Source organism: Crocodylus porosus, unplaced genomic scaffold (assembly GCF_001723895.1).
Source record: "Crocodylus porosus isolate Cpor-Errol unplaced genomic scaffold, CroPor_comp1, whole genome shotgun sequence".
Taxonomy (NCBI): domain Eukaryota; kingdom Metazoa; phylum Chordata; order Crocodylia; family Crocodylidae; genus Crocodylus; species Crocodylus porosus.
In genome coordinates this window covers 7709296-7717033 of record NW_017728924.1, presented here as the reverse complement: position 1 = coordinate 7717033, position 7738 = coordinate 7709296, and the positions used below count along the sequence as shown (strand labels likewise).

General features: G+C 44.9%; 1 protein-coding gene across 1 annotated transcript in view; it reads right to left on the bottom strand.

Moving 5' to 3' along the window:
• Nucleotides 1–637, bottom strand: part of SLITRK4 (SLIT and NTRK like family member 4) — a 7959-nt gene extending 7322 nt beyond the window's left edge. Inside the window, exon 1 of the mRNA XM_019540280.1 lies at nucleotides 347–637. The gene's annotated coding sequence lies outside the window, so the exon portion shown is untranslated. The remainder of the gene's footprint in view (nucleotides 1–346) is intronic.
• Between the last annotated feature and the right edge of the window lie 7101 nt (nucleotides 638–7738).

Below are 7738 nucleotides of genomic sequence, written 5' to 3'. Positions count from 1 at the left end.
CACACACACACACACACCCTTCCATGCAGCCCCCCCACTGCCCTGCACACACACACTACACAGCTCTCTCCCACACTTACATACCAGAGCCCCTTCCCTGCTGCCCTGCACACACACACATTCACGCAACCCCTCAGCCTTACATACAGCCCCCCTGCTGCCTTGCACGCGCACAGACACACTCAACCTGCCTTGCACATAGCCCCCCCCCCGTTGCCCTGCACCCCCCCAGGTGCTGCTGGTGGGGGCGCAGGGCAGGGATCTCGGCTCCAAGGTGTGGGTGAGCAGCCCCAGCCCTGCCCACCCCGGCGCAGAGAGCAGCCCCCCCGGGCCCGGGATACCGTACCTTTCTCCAAGGGACGCCCCCACCCCTGCGCATCAGGAGGCAGCGCCCCGCAGCCCCCCGGTGCTGCCGGCTTCAGCCGCCCCAAGCAGGGTCCGGGTGTCCTGCCAAGCCCCCCTACCTGCCTGTGCTGCCAGGGGCGTCGGGGCTGCCCGGCCTGGGGGGGCAGCTACAAGTGAAGGCATTTGCTGGGACTTGGCCATGGAGCTCCCCCTGACCTGCGCCTCTCTAGCTAACCCCTAGCAAGCAGCCCCGGAGCCGGATCCATGCAGCAGCTCAGCTCCTCTCCTGGAAGAGGCAGAATAATTGTGGAGACGAAACCCCTCCCTCCCCCCCCTTCCTCTTCCATCCTCTGTGACAATTTAACCCCCACTTTCAGCAAACTGAGGGGCTGAAACTGAGTGGGCAGAAAGGATAATATTTCCTGCATCTGATGTGAATGCTGTTATGAAACAGCATCGCTTTAAGGATATGCCAGCCAATCCTTTCCTAAGACAACACAGATATTTATGTAGCTCATTCTTCCTGGTTAGGAGAAATTCTTCTTCTGCCTAGGTAACAGCTGCAGTATGATGGGGGGGGGGGGCACCAAACCGACCCTTGAATGTTATGCACTTGTGCAAAACAGATTCTGCTCCTTAACAACTGCCATTTACTTTACATTTCACAATATAATTTAAAGTGGCAATGAATACTCCAAACAAGGTGACACGTTTTGGAAGGCAGAGGCGGCCATTCGCCGGATGAAATCTTACCAGGCGAGTCGAACTGTTTGTCCTTTGCTAGAAATGCCAGCATAATTCAGTCAGGGGGAGAGAAAAAAAAAAAAAGAGTTTATATATCGCACGGGGATGGGTGTTGAGCGGCAGTTCTGGGCATTACTATCAGGGAAGGCAAGCAGCAACTCCTTCATTTAGAGAAATGAACTCAAATATGCTCTGAAGGCTGCTTGTCTCTAATTGAAATAATTGTAGGATGTTATGTTGCATTATGCGGATCGACTGATACCTGAAAACAAATGCAGCTGAGCCATCCAGAATTTGCATATCACAACAGAACTGAAAATGATCGGTGATTAATATTCAACCAATTAAACGCTGGAGTCTTTAAAATGTAAACTCCTTTAATTATTGAACCATTAACCAAGTGCTATTCTCATAAAAGGGAATGCATGTATATAAAAGGCCCATTTCGTAAGCGTTTGGACATGGTTTAGGCTGAATTTCCCTCGCTTTACCTACACAAACTTACAAAATGGCAACACAGGACTGTCATCAATGCAGTGGGTAACACCATGGAAGGACATCCCTTTTGTTATTATCTTTAAACAAGCTACATACATGCAAGTATAAAGATCAAGGTACTGGGTTTGTCTTTACTTGTTACTTTTAAACCCGATATTAGACTTGTCATTTGCTCATTTAATACGTGAACTTGTGTTAGAGGACATCTAAGGCACGACACTACCCTTACCACTATTCAGTAACTGCTTAAAGAACTTAACTAGGACTTCACACCTGTAACACAACAGATGAGCAAGCTGGAAACAGTAGCTGGAAACCCAACCAAAGAACATTAAAACAGCAAAAAACTTCACCCTAGCTAAGTTACTCTTGTAGCTCCTATTATAAACGTAACCAGTAGCAATTTATGTTATTGTAAAACTTTGTTCAAAATGAAACACTGTGAAATGCAAACTTGCTAGACAGGATTTCAACAGAAAGATAGAAAATAGGGGACCTCAAGGAGGTCGCATCTAGTCCAACCCCCTGCTCAAAGCAGGACCAGCCCCACCTACATCATCCCAGCCAAGGCTTTGTCATTAAAAACCTCCAAGGATGGAGAGTCCACAACCTCTCTGGGTAGCCTGTTCCAGTGCTTAGATTGTGGCTTTTTTAAATGCAGAGCAGTAAAAATCAAACCGTCCCTGAAACCTTGTTTAAGTCATTTCTAAGCTATTGCTTACAACACTATATAATGCCAAGATCTGTTGGGAATTATTCTGACGTGTAAATATATCTGGAATGATGCCTCTCAGTATTAAAATGTAAGACAGCAGATCAAATTTAAAAAGTAAAATCCTAAGCATGGATTCAATGTCAAGCGCTGAAGCAGAGTTTTAAGAAATACTTAGCATAACAGGGTTACATCTTGGAATCGGGAGGTCATATTTTTCCCCTCGAGGTTTGTGCAGAATCCCCACGGCATTTATGGAAACTCTTCAGATAAACTGATGGTAGAAGACAGCAGAAACAGAAAGAGCAACTTGGGTTATTTGGTCTGATTCTCTGCAGTTTACAAGATCACTTCAGGCCACAAATCACTGTCATCATTGCCATATCTAACCTACGTCTCCCGTTAATTTTCTCCCTCCGCTTTGTGTAAGAAATTTTTCCCCAAAAAACCGAGTTACTTATTTTTAAGACTATCATTCAAGGCCATTTTGACCAGGAAAAAGGAAAAAAAAAAAAAAAAAGTTCCAGAAAAAGGACAGGCATATGATTAAAAGTAGGAATGTGATATACGCTATTTGGTAGTGCACACCGGGTGTCACTCATTATTATGGCAATTAGCATATCAACAGATGTCATTACTGCATCCAACTAGTAGGTGATTGGAATACAAGGTGATTCATTGGTCTTGGCTGCTAAAATTTGTTGAAAGAGCTCAGCAGAAATCGGTTATGCACATTTCATTTCGGTCACCGCCCTACCTGCGGGCATAGCTTGCTTCTAAACATAGGGACCCACCATGATCTGCACGCTGTATTAGCACAGAGGTGGGAACGTACGGAATTGAAGAATAAGATGAAAACGTCATCTTACAAGCGTTCAAAGTCATCTAAGAGAAAAAGCATTCCTGGGACCAATTCTTCTAAACACAGAGGCCAACAGAGACAATACAGCCAACATTCAAGGCAAGATCATGGGTCAGACCATGGTGGACCTTATTCTCCACATGTGGGACTATCAGTCCTGCTTGAGAGAAAAATGGAATAAAGAGGAATGCGATTTGAGCACTTTGAGTTGCATTTTCCTTAAGAGTTTCCTACTTATTTTTTAAGGAAAGCATACAATGGACTCTGGTGTGTTTGGATGAGGCCCAGCTGCAGCAGGTGTGTTTCAATGGTCATTTCTCTCTGGACAAAGAGAGGCAAAGCTAATGGCAGACCTTAGGTGCATTTACTTATGACATGCATGGACAGGATAGAAGTCCTTCTGTGTGTGTGTGTGTGGCGTGACAGTTTTGGAAATACACTGGGTACAGGCAGTCCTCGACTTACAACATTTCGAGTTGCAATGTTTCTCACTTACAACGTTTATGAATTGACACCCTGTTTCAACTTTCTGATGTTGGGTTTGACTTTACAATGCTTGATCTGACGCGATGCCACACCAGCGAACAAGTTCGCTGCATCGCCCATGTCCCTGGAGAACATCTGTCCAAACTTGCTTGGACACTTTATTTAAGAAAGCAGATAGGATTCCAGAAAAACCTGCAGCCAGGACTCCTGAGAAGATCCAGCCAAGAGCCCTTCAAAAAGTCTAATAAAGTCACCTCAAAGAAGCACTTCCAAATCAATATGATTGCTATTTACAACATAAATGCATTAATGTAGCTATGATATTAATCTATAATTTACTGAGTATAAAATTCTGGGTTATTTTTGGTGAAAATAGGGTGTCAGGCCTTGGTTCAGGAACCAATCCCCCATTTAAAACATTGTTTCCTATGGGAGAAACGGTTCCGAGTGACAACGTTTCAACTTAAGGCACAATTTTAAGGAGCCGATTGTGTTGTAAATCCAAGGACTAACTGTATTGCAGATTGGCTAGAAAGTACAAAAAGGGGATAAGGCCCAGGAGCTCCATCAACTCTGGGGCTTATTTGTTGGCTCAGACCCTCCCAATGTCCTTGAAACGAGAATGCAAAGATAAAGATGATGGTGGCCACCCACCACAAGGGGTAGGGAGCCCTTGTGGCCCCAGTCCTCACATTTACACACCATCAATCCCTGACAACTGTTATTTGGCCCTCTGGGTAAAAGGACAGCATCGGGGCATGGAAGGCTTTGGTGGGCTAGGATGGTGAAAACAATAGCAATGGGAATGGGAATGGCGGGGAAGTGTTTGGAGACACGTTTGCTTTGTTGTTTCTGGAACCTGTACTGGCTGTAATAAAAATGATCCTTTTGCTCCAAAGCCTATGGAAGTCAATGGGACCTTTTGCTCAGGGCCGATGTCACCAGTGCTTATTTCAGCACTGCCTATTTGTACCAGAAGCAAGGTATCTTCTCTTTCCCAAAGCACCTTAGAGAAGACCACGGGAGGAAGCTATTTAATTTGAACACTAAGGAGCTGGTTAGTAATATCTTGAAAAGAAAAGTGCAGGTTGATAGGGGCTGTGCCTGCTTCTGGAGTTTCCATGGTAAAACAATTTATGTTTAACAAGTCGACAACATCTTTCTGCTACCTGATAAAGCGGTAACAATTGCAACCTTCAGCAAACAGCACCTGACATAGCAAAACACAACAGTGATGGTACAGCATCGCTTTGTAGCCATTCTCCAGCTGACAGGACGCATCCTTTTTAAAAGAAGTAGGAATGGGTAGCTCCACCCATTGGCCCGGCCTTCCATGTATTTAGCCAAACTGTCCGTCAAAGGAAAGCAAGCAAGCGTACGCACTCATCCTTGAAAAGGACTTAATTCTGAAAAAAAGCTGTATGCACTGGAGTTAGTCTCTGCATGTGCACCCTTTTAAAGGCACAATGTGATAGGAAACAGTGTGAGTTTGTAATACACCGAAGACAGAACCACTGTGACTGAGTACTGTGCTAAATAAAGTGGAAGAAATGCTGTCAAATATATGTCTCTGCATGGCTCCGTATTATTTCCAGCTAGCTTACTCCAGTTTATCCAGGAACCCTCTTCATGTTGCAACAAGTAACCTATTACCTGCTACAGGAAAGCTGAGAAAACGCTTCAGCCCTCATATTCTCTAAACCCTGGGCGATGATTTCTTATGTCATCCATCATTCACAAGTCATTGCTTTAGAAGTTTGCTAAAGTGGATATGGTGCGATGGATAAGAGTTTTGTCTAATTAGCCATGGAAACTCAGCCTGGGACAGGGGTCTCGAGTCCTTTACAGGGCTCTTGCCAAGCCATATAGTTAGGGGCAGGTATTTAATGTCACTAATTTGCAAGATGTGACCAAGTGCACATTTAGACATTGTCTTCCAATATTCAGTAACCCAGGGATTGCTCATGCCTCCAGCTCCCTGTCAGAGGCTGAAACCATGCTCGGTCAGAAAGCAGAGCTAATGAAGACTACGACATCAGAAAGGAGAAAGCTGACAGTCACCGAGCCGACTGCTCTGCGAGGCGGTGTGACATGAACTACAACACAACCGCAGGCATCCGGCCTGGCTGGAACTTCTCTGCTACTGCTCTGTCCAAGGCCGCCGTGGCAAACTGACCCGCAGAGTTAATTTCTCAGGATGAAACATGTTTACAGAACAGATTTCAAGCCGCAGTCATGGGCATCACAGGATAATACCGAGGGCAAGCACAGAGCTTTTATCCTTCACTCCCAAACCGTTGTATAAATACTAAGTTCAAAGAAGTTTTCATAATACAGCCCTTCCCCTGGCATCCTCCTCTGTTAGTTAAAAGGAACATGGGAAGACATTGTCTTGGGCAAGGGGGTTTTTGGTTAGTTGGTTGGTTTCTTTAGGGTTGGCATGGGGGAGATTTGATCTGTTTCTTTTGGTTTGTCTTGATGTTTGGATTGTAAGACCCTTTTTTAGGAAGGACTGTCCTGATGCTGTATGTGTGCAGCATGTGTCATAAGAGGCAGCCTGGCCCCTGGACTCCCTCCTCATCCAAACACTTACCTAATATATTTCATATTACAGTCTACACACTTCGTACACGTTTGTAATCCCATAGGCTTGGTCTGCACATGGTATCTAGACCCCCCTCCATTTGTAGGCAAAGCAATCTCTCATCTTGTTCTGCAGGAGGTTCAATAATCAAATAGCAGGAGGAAAAAAAAGGGGGGAGAGGGGGAGATTATGGCCAGCCAGCACACAAGAGTGCTACTCAGTCTGATGCAAAAGACTTAAGTGATGCATATTCCTGGTACTAGTTCTCTGCATGGGAGTGAATATCACCATTGAGTTACGACAGTGAGGAGGAAGAACCAATTCACTATTCCCTCTTTCTCAGTAAACTGGGAGCTTCCCTCCCCTCCCTCCCTTTTCAAAATCGTTAATGCACATGGGGATTTTGTTTGATTATCCAGTTTTCCAGCAGCAGATATGATAATACACATTAAGAAGATGGCACATGCCTGGGACTTGTTGCTTGATATAGAAGACTTTTTATATTAGAGGGAAAGCATTTGCAACAAAATTAAGATATGGTATGGCTTTGCTTATTGCTCTACTTCAATCTCCTCTTGCTTCTGGGGCTTCTTTTTCAGCTGCCCTAATTTCCTTTACTTTCACATTTTCTATTAATTTCAATTAAGGCCTCCATAGGCTCATGAATTTGACAGGCTTTTTTATATTTTTTTTTTTAAAAGAGGGGGTGGAAACAGGATAGCTTGCCAGCCTGGGGCCTCTATATCCTTGAAAAGAAGTGTGTCAACATGCACAGGGATAAACTGTAGAGAAGCAGAAGCTACTATGACATGAGCCAGTGAGTTATCAGAGAAGAGGTCTGGTATTTGCCTAATAACTATGGTGTAAATTAGCTGCAGGAGAGGGATACTTGCTCACACCAGCTGAATATCTGCTCCTGTGACTGAAGCAGACTGGGGTGAGGGGTAAATGCAAACACACCTTTAAACAGCAAATGAGTTTATAGCTACTATCAGAAGACTTATTACCAGTGAGGAAGCTTGGGGCTGGGCTACAGCCTGTCTCACAAAGGAATATCCAGCCCTCTAGCCAGTTTTCCCTCCTCCCCTGTCTGATTATCCATCTGCCCCACTGGAGTAGCAAACTGGGGTGCTCAGGAAGGATGCAGAGTTTTGGGGCCTTTATACATGCCATGTTCTTTGCCTTTTCATGCACTGCAACTGCGTGTGTGTTTGCACGAGCAGGATTTCTAGACACTTTAAAAGCCTTTCTTGTGCATTAAAGTAAAACTCCTGGATGTAGTTTAGTTTGGCTCGCTGGGAATTAAAGCATCGCATCCATGGATTTGTTGCCTGCAAACATGAAGGTGCTCAAAGACATGTAATGAGCCTCTTTGTTCACCAAAAGGCTGTGATTTTCTTGTAGTTAGTATCATAGTATCATCATAGTAGCTAGAGTCGGAAGGGACCTATGTAGATCATCTAGTCCGACCCCCTGCCTTGGCAGGAAAGAGCACCGGGGTCAGATG